The sequence below is a fragment of the Haliaeetus albicilla genome, chromosome 28, assembly GCF_947461875.1.
Source record: "Haliaeetus albicilla chromosome 28, bHalAlb1.1, whole genome shotgun sequence".
NCBI lineage: Eukaryota > Metazoa > Chordata > Aves > Accipitriformes > Accipitridae > Haliaeetus > Haliaeetus albicilla.
The window spans coordinates 516,763-529,116 of NC_091510.1; the positions used below are offsets into that span (position 1 = coordinate 516,763).

Sequence of the window (12,354 nt, forward strand, 5' to 3'; positions counted from 1 at the left end):
AGATTACTTCAGGCTTTGGCTAATATGTCTTCCATTTTGACTGAAATTAGAATGAGAAAGATCATAGTCACTTTTTTTAAGCATGCCTAAAAATGTTGGGAAAATCTTTCTAACAGAACAGACCTTACCAGCACCCTGAGGAAGATCCTGGCTGTCGAAATTAAAATCTTGGTGTCTGCTTTTGGCAAGGAGCTCAAGCACAGATTGGTATTGCTTGTGGTCAATGCAGCTACATAAAAAATACCCTTGTACACCCACTGTACACGGATACAGAAATTCATTCAAGCTCCAGATGACATACTGATATATATGCACACGATGCTACAGCCACATTGCCATCCATAACCTCCCTTACAGACCAGCAAACCCTGTTTGAACCGTGTGGATCGATTCTGAAGTACAAACTGGCAGGACCTGGGGGTTGAGAGAGGGCATGGAGCTGCTGTGGTGCTTTCAGGAGGCTTTCTTCCCTCAGGAGCCTCAGCCATATCCATGTTTTGCCCTGCAAATACATACCCGCAACAAAGGGCCAGCACTGAGTACTTGGCTGCTCGCTGGAACACAACTCTTTGGCATGTGGGATCCAGCCCTCCTTGCCCGTCTTTTGAGGGGTGCCTTCCTCACTGCTCCTGGACACAGCGTGCCTAGGTAGGTACAGGCTACCACGTTTTCCTTGGTATGGTGCTTGGTATGGTATATTTCCTTGAGGGTGCTTTCAGTGAGAGGGATGCAAAGGCTGGACAACGCAGCCTGCATCAGCACCGAAGCGGAGCACGTGGTGTTGGGCCTGGGGTCTGATTTCCTGCAGGACAAGTGTAGCTGGCAGGGCAGCATGGGGAGGGCTTTCGTCATCGCTTTTGTCTCTGGGGGGTCACCAAGGCCTGGCTGAGCCCTTCCAAACCTCCTACCGAGTAAGACCCAGCCAGTGTCAGGGTGGGCATTTGCAGCCCTAGAATGACTACGTATCCTGAAGGGTGCACTTGGCGCATCCGCTTAGAGGGGCTCTGCCTTGTTATCCGCTCGGGCTTGCCTTGGTTTGGGGGAGACTTCCCCAAGGGCCCCTTCGCAGTATGTGGAGAGCAGGCGGGCGCGCTCCGCTCTGCTCAGGCCACCCAGAGCTAAACCCAGGCGTGGGAGGGGACAAGGACGGATCCGTGACCACAGAGCGGATCGCACTGCAGGGGTGAGGCTGAGAGCACCGTGGGTAGCAAGGGCGCAGACGCCCGCGGGCAGGGAGGAATGTGCAAACGCACGTTGCTTTCTGTGCCGACTGATTTCACGTTGCTTAGCTTCCAGGGGGCTCTGAGAATAGCAATTAAAGCACCGGGCTTAATTGTGGAGTATCCAATTTGGATATTAGCCTTATCTCCGCTCTCACTTCTTTCTTTTCGTTCAGATCCAATTCCGCTGCCTGCTCGCTGGCTGGGCGCCTGTTCCTTTCTTCTCCTTATTACTGTTTTATGGTTATTGTTAATGTATATTTTTTTAAAGCATTCCTTCTCTCGGTCGCTTCCAGCCGCGCGGGTGGCGGTCCCGGGGGGGCCGGACCCGGGGAGCCCCGGGCGCTCCCCGCGGAGCTGGCCCCGGCGGCTGCGGCCCCGGCCCCGGCCCCCCCGGCAGCAGGCACCGGTGCCGCCCGCGGCTCGGCGCCCCCGGCACGGGCTCCCCCTTCGCCCCCGCCGGGCGTCGGAGGCTGCGACCTGCCCCCCCCGGCAGCGGGGAGGGGTTGGTCTCCCGTTCCCTGCATGGTCTCTCCTCCTCCTCCTCTCCCCCCGTTTTCCCCACTGCTCACTCGCACAGCCACCCCCCCCCCAAGCCTTGATTTTGCCCCCTCCCCACCATTTTCCGCGTGTGTCTTTTATTAATCATTAAGCTGCTTTATTAGTTCACCTTCCCGTGCTTTCTCCACCTCCAGGAAGCATTCTCGGAGCTTTTCTATTGCAGAGGTTTTTTTTTTTTTTTTTAAATGTATTTTTAGGATGATGCTGTGAACACTTCCCCCTCCCCGCCCCATATCTCCTACCCTGGCAGTATCAGAGAAGAGACTGAAGAAGTTGAGCATGTCTGAGATGGATCAGCCTTGCAGGGAGAGAGGGGGGCAGTAGCTGCTCAGAGCAGCCCGAGTGCTTGAAGCAGGATTTGCCGGTATGTATGTGGGTCTGTATTTTATGACAGCTGTAAGTGTGAATTGTTTTCTGTGCGAGATGGGAGGGGAAAGGAAAAAAATACCTGCGAGTCCATTAAATAAATGATCGCTCTAAACCCTGTCCGCATGTGCTGGAGGTGTGTGGGGGGAGAGATCCCCAGCCATCCACCCACACCTAGGGGAAAAAAAAAAAGAGCCCAACCCAAACCCCAGAGAGCCAAGGGTTGTGTTCCCCGGGGGCGGTGGGGGGGCACGTAGTGCAAGCCGGCCGCGTCGCAGGTGGAGCAGCCCCCCCGTGGCGGTGCGTGTGCGCCCGGCTGCGCGCCCCGCGCTGCCCATTGAGCCGAGCGCGGCGGGCAGTGGTGCCGGCAGCACTGCAGAGGGGTGGGCACGGCCCTCGCCAGCCCTCCGGGGGCTGGGCCCGGGGGTGGGCGAAATGCTGTGCGTGCGTGGGGAGGGGGCCGCGGAGGGGGGGGAGCTCGCTTTCTCTGCGCGATTCACATCGCGCCCGCTTTCCCGTCTCGTATGCATGCCTATCCCGGGAATGGTGTAGTCAGCCCGTATCTGAATTATTTATAGACTCGTGCCAGCTGGGTTTTTTTTTAATTTTTTTTTTTTAATTCCGATTGTGTGCACTGTTGGGAAATGCGTTTTGCCTCCCTTTCTTCTCAATATATTAATGTCTTTGTCGGGGAGCGGTTTTTATCCCCTTCAGACCCCTCTAATACAAAATTGATGCTTATTTTTCCCTTCAGGAAGGGGACGCTTTGAGGATAATCATGCTTCACAGAAGAACGGCACCGACCTCCAGTTGCTTTAAACACAACCTCCTCCACTAGGGCTCCAGGAAAAAAAAAAAAAAAAAAGAATAATTATAAGAATAATCATTAAAAAGGCGAAAGGAATGCTTACACTGGAACCTGCATTTGACGATCTTCACCACTCGCGCTGAGTATCCTCTGAAATGATTCTCTCCGGCTTTTGAATTTGCACCACTTCAAGACGCAAGATTGCCACAAAGCATCCTCTATTTTTTTTACAGCCAAATAGGATTTTTTTTTTTTAAAACTCATTCCCCCAGGTTTGCCCCCGACCCTTATTCTTCTTATGTGGATATGCAAGCAAGAAGAGGAGACTGGACATTCCCAACATGCTCTCTCCCTTGATCTGTCCGTCTAAAGGTTCTGCTTTTACAAACCAAGGTAGGGAAATTCCTGTTTCTGTGATTTTGCTGGCAGCTCATTTTGGTACACGGGTTTGCCGAGGGAAGACCACTCATGGTAGAACAAAAGGTTTAGGGATGCTGCTCTTAGAAGCAGATACAGCAAAAAACGAGGAGGAATCATTCACCAGACATGTTGATTCCCTCTTGGCTTGTCACATAGGACACGAAGAGAAGGCGAGGGAGATGCTTTGAGTTACATACCGCGTTGCGAATTGGGGGAAAGTCCCTTGTGATTTTTTTTTTTTTTGGGGGGTGGGCAGGTGGGGTCGGGAGAGACACAGGAGGAGGAACACGGCTTTGGGCAGGGGTGGAAACGACGATAATTCCCATCCATCCATCCATCTGCAAATTGCCTTTCTTTCCACCGGTCCAGTGGCTCCTTGTCATGCTTCGATGTGAAAATAGAGCTCGTTAGGAATAACAGTACATAGGAAACCTGCTTGTTGCCGAGGAGGGTGGTGCATTACTTGAAACCCACGCCGGCCTCTCGGTCGTGAGCGGCCTAACGCGGGGGCCGGGGCCGGGGCCCCGGGGGGGGCCGGGGCCGCCCCTGGCACCGCGGCAGGAGCCCGCCCAGCGCCGGGACGAGTGCGCCTGCTTGGGTGGAGGTGAAGGGCTATTTTAAGTCCAGGCACGTCAAGAGACTTAACCTGAACCTACGAGGCGCAGTATTTGGGCAACTTCACGGGTTTTAATTTATTCCCGTCCCCTTGGTGCTGTCAGCGGGCATCGCGGCCCCTCTCTGCTGTCCCCCTCCCCTCCCGCGCCTTGTCCCCCGCCTCCCCACGCAGGCAGCCCCTTCCCCAGCCCCCCTGGGAGGGATGCAAAATGGCTATCGTGCCGCTCGGCTGTAGATACGCGAGAGACACCGGTGCATCCCGACCGTAACGTGACATGTGAGTCTTTTCCGTAAGATGGTGGCAAGACAAAGGGAACGGAGCGCCGGGGGTGGGGGGGGAGGTGTGTGCGGGAGCGCCGGGCACAAGGTGTTGAACCTCTCGGCGTTATTTTAAGCCTCAGCCCGTGCCCGCCGTGCCGCTTCTTCCGCCACGCGTGGGGATGCGCGCCCCCACGCAGGGGGAGAGGCAGGGGCGAGCTGCTGCACCCCCCACACCGGGGCCGACCCCCACCACACTTACCCTCAGCCCCCCCTTCCGCTCGTCTCTACAGCAGACCGGAGGCCTGGCAGTGGGCAGGGGGAGGCGATACCGAGCGAGGGGTTCGCCCCCCAGCAGGAGGAAGGAGGGAGGCCGCCCCCCCCCCCAGCCCTGCAGCTGGGCGAGCTGGGGGCCGGGGCGGTGGCCCCCAGCCCTTGGGGCACCCGGAGCATCCTGCGGCGGGGGCGCGCCGCTCCCACCCCCTCCCTTGCCTTGTTCCATCCAGCGGCTCTTTCCCACGTTTCTGAGGGGCTATTGTTAAAAACCAGGAGCGGTTCCCCGTCGAGAGCCACCTTTCCTGCCATATTCTGGCTGTGCTTCTATAAATATCCGAGGCTTCCCAGGGTTTATCCGCGCCTGGATCCTCCCTCCCAGAGCGCTCCCTCCCTCCCGCTCCCTCCGCAAGTGGGAGTAGAAAGTTTACCTGTGCGGGGAGGAGGGTGTGTGGGAGCCTTCCTCCCGTTTTCGGGAGGAATTTCTCAGGCCCTGCAGCTCCCGGCTGCTGCCGGATCCACCTGGGACCCCAGCAGCGCCGGGGTGGGGGGCTGTAGCCCCCGTCCTCGGGTCTCATTTACCCGTGAGAGGCCCTAAAAGCACAAGCCCCGGGGGGGATGCCAGCAGGGTCCGGTGGGATGCCTGGCAAGGGGAGAGGAGGGCAGATGGTGGCCGAGCCCGGCTCAGCCCCTGCACCTCTGCCCCCCGCCCCGGGTTTTGCAGGCAGGGGGCAAAGTTGCCTTGGGTGTCTGGCAAGGGTGGCAGCCCCCCGCAGCCAGGCTGGGCTGTGTGCTCCCCTGGGGAGCGGTGCCCAGCGCTGCCCGCCCGGTGCCTGCCACCGCCACCATGCCTGCCTGCAGGGCGCTGGGCCCAAACGGGTGCCGCATCCCTGCCGCGGCCCTTCCCAGCCGTGACCTGGGCCGGGTTTGGGGAGAGGTGGAACAGGGTGTATGGGAGTTGAAGAGGGGTCTTGCAGCTTTGGTGCTCATCTGTGGGGGCAGGGGGCATGGGCCCACATCCTCATCCTGCCTTTACCTCCCAGTCTCTCTTGCTGCTACCTTGACCTGGGACTTTTCCTCATCTTCCCTGCCAGCTCCAGCATGGGCAGAAGGAGACGCCCTCTAATATTGCCCTCCCACCATCAAGCACAGCTACCTCAGGCCTTGCAAGCAGTGTAGGGGAAGCAGCTGGTCCCCCTGAGCTGCCCCTTGGGCAGGCCGGGACGGCTGGGTATGCAACACCCCCAGCTCATGGGGCCCCAGTGCTGCCACACTGCCCAAGGCCTTGGGGAGCAGAGCAGGGGCACGGCACCCTGGGGTGTGGGGTGACCTGGTGTGCCCCAACCGCAGCTCTGGAGAGAGCAGCAGTGTGGGTGCAGGGTGCTCTGTAAGAGGGGAGGTGTGGGTATGGGTGATATTCAAGCGCTCACCCACGCTGCCCCAAAGCATCTGTTCTCGTCGCCTCTGCATATCCTGGTTTTCTCTGGTCCCCCACCAGACCAGCTTGTCTCCAAGTCCTGGGTGAGGGTCTCAGAGGGTTGGGACGCGATGGAGCAGGTTGAGGGTGGAGTGGGGAAACAGCGTGGGGAGTGGTGAGACCCGCGTCAGCTTCCTCTTGGCTCTGCCTTTGGTACGCAGGGGCCGATCTCAGCAGGGAAAAGGAAAGAAGCGTGGTCAAAGCTGCTAGCCGCTACTCCTCTTCCCGGGGACCCTGGGCTCTGATCCGGTGACACACACCTGCTGCACCAGCCCAGCTCAGCCTGCGCCAGTCCTGGTGCCTCTTGCGATCCCTTTGTCAGCGAGACCATAGCTGGGCAAAGGAAGGTGTCAGGAGCGGCCCCCAGCCGTCCTGATCTGGGCAGGTTCTCATCAACCTGTGTTGAATGGCTGAGGTTTATGTTGTACCTGTGCATGCAAGAGCACGAAGAGACCATGGAGAGATGGAAAATACAGAGCAGGGGCAAAAATCCCAACCCTCTATCTCCATCTGATAATTTAGGCATTGACTTGTTTTGTCCCCATTTTGGATTACCAGCTGCCCCTGTATAAAACCTCTATCAACCTATGAACCGGGACCCCATCCCCAAATCCTCACCTACAGGGGGAAAAGGTGGCCCTGTGTTTCTGTGTTTCATCTGCTGTTGGAGCTCAGCTGGGGCTGTTTCTTGTGCTTGGTTTGGAAGAGAGCAGGTGGACCTCGTCTCCAGTGCCAAAGCCATTCTGCGCTAGCGCGTGGAGCTGCACTTGGATTCCCACGCTGGACTTGTGTTGCCTAGGCTGGCACCAGGAATCGGTGTCTCTGCAGTACCATGTGGGAGGTCTGGATTTGATTCCCAGTGCTGTTTTCTCATTCCCCCAAGCTGGCAGAGGATGGGGGTGCTGTACAGACAGCACTGCTTGTCTCTGCAATGGGCTTCGTTCCCCGCCTCTGTCTTTTGCTCCTTAGGATGTGCAAAAGCTGCCTGTGAGATAGTCCAGACTGAGGGCTGGTCCCTAGACGTTTAATCTTCTCAGCCGTTAGGGAGGCCACAGCTCTACTCTGCCTGTACTCATCAGCATGGCTTGGTGGGCAGTGGGGAAAGAGAGTTATTTTGCAGCTGGAGAATATGCAGAGGGTTTTTAAAAATTTTTTCTTTTCTTTGTGTAAGCTGCAATTTATCACAAATAAATGGATTAGTTAATAGGAGAGATGGACTAGATGATCTGTTTGGGAGAGATGGCTCCATGTATTGTGATTACCTAATCTACAACGGGATGCTGGTAGTATCCGCTCTGCCTGACATCGGGGCTCTAGGACTGCCCGGCTCTTGCGATTCTGTGATTAGCTTTCTTCGAGATATATTTATACTTGATAGAAAAGCAGGGAGTGATTGGGAGAAACATGGCTGATAAGTTTATCTGCTATTACCCTGATCCGTCCTCCACCCACTCGTCCACAAGAATTCTTTAAACCACAGTGAATCAACTTACTCATTTCGTTGCTTCGCCGCAGTCAGACGGACTAGCTACTGCCCTGGGTGCCTCCCTGCATAAGATGAAATGGCAGTTTGAAGATTGCAGCACTGAAATATGTGGAAGGGGAACCAGAGGAAAATAAGATATTTAAAGCTAAGCATGGCCCTCCTGCTACCACTGCCTTGTCCCTTCTTCTGAGCCTTATGTTTCTGCTTCAGCTAAGTGCGTCATAACGGGAACTAAAAAGACCATTTCTCCAGCCACGGAGGGGGCTCCACCATCCCTCTGACTTACCCATCTTGCTTGTCTGTTCATCTGAAGACAGGAGAGGAGGTTCCTGGCAGGTATGGACTGGCGCTTGCTCTGGCAAAATTAGTGGCATGGTGCTAACTGCCTGGGAACCAGGAGGCTGACCCAGCTGGGTTAAATGTCAAAGCTACCTTTCACGTTGGGAAAAAAATTTCCAAACGAACCCACCCTTTATAGTTCAAGAGCTGATGGCTTCCTTAAGCCGCAAACCACCAGCTCCCAGCTAGAATCGTGCATTGGTGTGTGAACTGGTATGTGTAAAAGTTGACCAAGTGCATGGTGGTGATCTGTGCAAACTAGGCAGCGTACCTCCATGCGCCTGAGGTCAACTGCAGAGAAAAAAATATTTCTATGCGCTCAGAAACAAATGCGTGGCACTAGGCAGTGTGCAAACTGTGCTGCGATCAAGTCATTTCAAACCATGGCTAATTTGGACCTCTTGAGGCAAGGCTGCTTTTTGTTTAGTGTTTTCTTAGAAGCCGGAGAGAACACTGGCTCTGGGCGGGAGGAGGGACTGTCTTCTGTTTAATTTTCACATGTACACTGAATATACTTAATGTGAGGGGAATAAAAATACTGCTTTTTCTGTACTGAGGGCCACTAAAAATGGGAGAGGGAAAGGGTACGTGTTCTGAGACTCACTGTCAGCTGATACTTCCTAATACAGAGGGTATTTGCAGACTGTAAAATATGCTGAGTGGCTCTCTTCCCTTTCTAACACAAGTAATCAAAGACCATCTTTCAGAGTAACTACTATAGATGGATTGATTAAGCGTCTGGGGAAAAAGAAATACGAATGAGAGTGTGGTTACTGGCTCAAAGTGAAACGGATACTAAGCTGAGACCTCAGCAGCATTCACTCCCTATCCCTCTAACCCCATCTACAAGGAAGGTTCAAAACTGAAAAGAGTCACTGAAAGTGTCTCAGGTACAATGTTAGCTTGCCATCTCTGAATACTGAAGATGTTTCTATATTCCCAGAGCACATACAGTGTCATTAATATTGGTGTGCATGGCTGTGTTGAAACATTTATAGGGAAGAAACACTTTTAGGGGAAAAACGGGAATTTGGTCTTCATGGTCTGTTTGGTGGCTTGTCTCTGCTGATTGCTCATCTGCCAAAACAGGTGTGGGGCCACCAGTTTATCTGACCTGAATAATCCATGGGACATTATTCTGTCACTCACCCATCCCTGGCATGCTAGGCACGTAGGAGCTCATGTCCAGTTAGCTCTCCATGTAACAAACTCCTAAGTTACTTCTCAAGGAAGCAGTCAGCCTACACTACCTCATCTGTGTGTGGCTATCTAGTTGTGAAATGGGAACAGTTCTTGCTTACTACATTCCTAATCTGGATTTGAACCACCGATCAAGAAATGAATCACTCTAGCTACCACCGTCCTCTACTGGTCCTGCTGTCCAGCCCATGCGTGAGCTCTGTATGCAATCCTCATTTGTTCAAAATGGTGAAATAGTGTGTCTAACACCTATTTACAGATGTGGTTAAGTCCTGCTTAGATAACTGCATTCTGTTTGGGGGCTGCAATTCTAAGAGAGGGAAGGACAGGGGAGAGTGTGTGGGAGTGAACAAAGACAATGATCACAGATAGAGAAAACAAGACCTGTGAAGAAATGTTGGGAGAGCCAGGCAGGCTCGGTCTGGAGAAAAGACAACTGTGGGTGGATACCTAACTGTCTGCAAATACATAAAAGACTATTACAGAAAGAGGACAGGGGCCAATTATTCTCATTAGTCACCAAGGACAGATCAGGAAATAAATGAATTTAAGATGAAGCAGAGAGAATACAGATTAAACATCAAATTAAATGTTTACTGCAATAATGGTTTAGTGACCATAGAAGATGCTGATAGATGTGGTAGAACGGCTGTGACTGAAGATATTTAAAGCTGGATGTAGGTGCTGGAACTATCAGGATTTTGTATCTAATAAAGTCTGTCTCCCGTGAACTGTAGGTCATGATATTTGCATGCCTAACCAAACAACTTTGGAAGAAAGATGATGAGGTCCATCTGTTCTGTGTGCAGGAGGGAGGGACTGACTGTCCCATTGGGGAAACCCTCCTCACCTGTGTGGGCTTGGCCCTGTGCTCCAAATCTCATATGGTACCTGTAGGAGTCAACATGATGGTGTTGACTGGTGGCACAGCTTAGGCATATCAGGAGTTCCCCAAAGATGTCTGGTTTTCAAAACCTCTGGTACATTGTGACAGTGTGTCCTGTCTGGGGGGATGGCTAAAGCTTCAGTATAGAAATCTGTGCAGAAGAGACTTACAAACCTGTGCCATGTGAACGATGCTTTAGCATTCACAGGCACAGTTCTTGAATCCTGGGATAAGTTGGGCTGTTCTAGATTGAGACTACGTCCCTTTCAGTAAGAAGCTTCACCTGTCTGTAGCCATTGCTTTCAAGGTTTTACACTATCACAGCATCTGAACAGCTAGTGTGCCAAAAACTGATACTGCAAGGGGAGGTGACGTATATCATCACATACTGAACGATGTGAAAATACACACCATGCTAGTTCACAATAACATTCTTTTGTCTTGCAAGATGAGGTACAGTTTAAAGGTGCCTTCTAAACAGAAGGAGTTCTAAACAAAATTCACCTTTGCTGCTTCCAGAAGATAAAAGGTGATTTGGGGACCCATGAGCATCGTGGTTTCTGAGAATCATCACTTCACTAGCCAGCCTTCACGGTTGCACCTCTCTGTGCTTTGAGTTGGAGGAGCTTCCTGTGCGTGGTTGGGGTTTGAATGGGCGGCTCTGTTAATGGGTTCAGAGAGGGGTCACACTGCTTTGGGTCAGTACAGGTTCTCCTCCCGGTAGCTGAGAGGGCTGAAAGTGCCATTTTGAGACTGTCAGTTTGGCCGGCATTGGGAAGGTGCTGTGTGGTCTAAAGCCTATGCCAGTTTATATCCTCCTGCACATCAGCAGAAGTGGGGACAGTGGTACAACCTTGCTGGTGGATTACACTTTTTTAGCAGAGCAACAGGAGTGTAATCCTGACCTCTGGTGTTTTTTCTAAGAATCAGGAGTTTTCTATACAGGTGTCCAGGATAAACTCAAATGGAGGAAATTACATTGATAAGCTCTCTTTTTTATTATACTTGGATTTAACATTTTTATTTCACCTCTTCTCCTAATCTCTTAGTTAGAGTTGCCATGCGCTGTTGAGGAGCTAATATGCACAACTCTTATCACGTGGATGTAGTTTCTTGCATGTATGACCTCTGAAGACTTTGGAGGATTTTGCAAAAGGCAACAAATGTAAAACTTATTAAGCTCACTATTTCAAAACAGACAAGAAGGTGAGATGGTTGTTAGGAGCCAGCTGAGACAGATAGGATTTGGTGTCATGAACCCACTGATAATTTACTAGCACAAATGCCATGTCCTACATCACAGCTGATTGCCTAATGAACAGAAAATTGTTTTCAGTTGATAGGCATAATAGCCTAATGATAGCTGAAGATAACAGTGGCTGTGCATTGCCTCCAGCTGTGGGCCATGAACAGGACACAGGGGGATATGGGTAGGTGAGAGCTTGTAGTCTGCCATAACAAGGGACTGTGGTTTCCCTCTATCATATGGGACTTCTGAGCATCCTCTGCTGGGAATGAGGTCCTGGAGATACATAGTCAATGTTTGGAACGTGAAAGGTGAAGGCCCTAAATGAGTACTGCCTGGAAATGGATTGCAGAAGATCTGCTAGGAGACCAAAGCTGGCTCTGATTCTAAGGGTAACCCTAAATCTTCACAGCATCTGGGGGCAGGTGGTTTTCAAGTCTGCGCAGTGAGAAGAATGGCTCTGCTGCTGCATGGAAAGGTGTAGGGATGCTGCCAGCTGCTCCAGGAGGAGGATGGAGAAAGGGTTGCTGCTGTGAATCTCTTTGTGCCAGGTAAAGTGGGATGTTAGTTAATTGCACGTCACTGGATTGCTGGGGGTTTTCTGTCACAGGACTCTGCTGAGAAATGCGTGTGAAGCGCATTGTGGCAGAGGATGTGCACAAAAATACACGGGCTCGCGGCTACTTGCACGTAGGCATACGCTTGTGTGGAAAGTACACGGGAGGGATCTGCATATCCTTGCACTCATCTCTCTGCTATAATTCTCTGTTATCGTTGGCTGCTGTAGTCAGTGGCCTAAGCGTCTCGGGGGAGATTCCCTCGTGTCAGACGTGTTTCAGCAGAGGCAAGCTGAAACATCAGAGGCTGACAATCCCCAAGGGAGAGTCTAATGAAAGCGACAGGATGACATAATCTGTTCTCACAGTCTCTTCTCTTCAGCTCTCCATGTTTTTGATGCAACTTGAAATTACCCTCTAATTTATTACTGAAAAGGTGAATATTATCTATAATTAAAATTGCAAAGATAGTGTCCTGAAATGTTGAAAGTCAAAGTACAAAAGCAGCTTGGATGTGGCTTGAGGTACCATGTATTTGAGTATTCTGGGAGGAAGCTTTCAAGACTCCATCTGGAAGTAACAAAGTGGTAAATGCCACAAAAGCATAAATGGAATCTCAGAAAAGACATTGCAGTCATTTCA

At 52.2% G+C, this 12,354-nt stretch overlaps 1 protein-coding gene across 2 annotated transcripts in view; it reads left to right on the top strand.

Moving 5' to 3' along the window:
* Nucleotides 1–1,869: 1,869 nt before the first annotated feature.
* Nucleotides 1,870–12,354, top strand: part of GRIN2B (glutamate ionotropic receptor NMDA type subunit 2B) — a 219,312-nt gene continuing 208,827 nt past the window's right edge. The window contains exons 1-2 of one of the 2 annotated variants that reach the window (XM_069773667.1): nucleotides 1,870–2,145; nucleotides 2,902–3,348. The gene's annotated coding sequence lies outside the window, so the exon portion shown is untranslated. Of the gene's footprint in view, nucleotides 2,146–2,181; nucleotides 3,349–12,354 lie in introns of those variants that run through there. The other variant, XM_069773666.1, reaches the window with a different exon arrangement.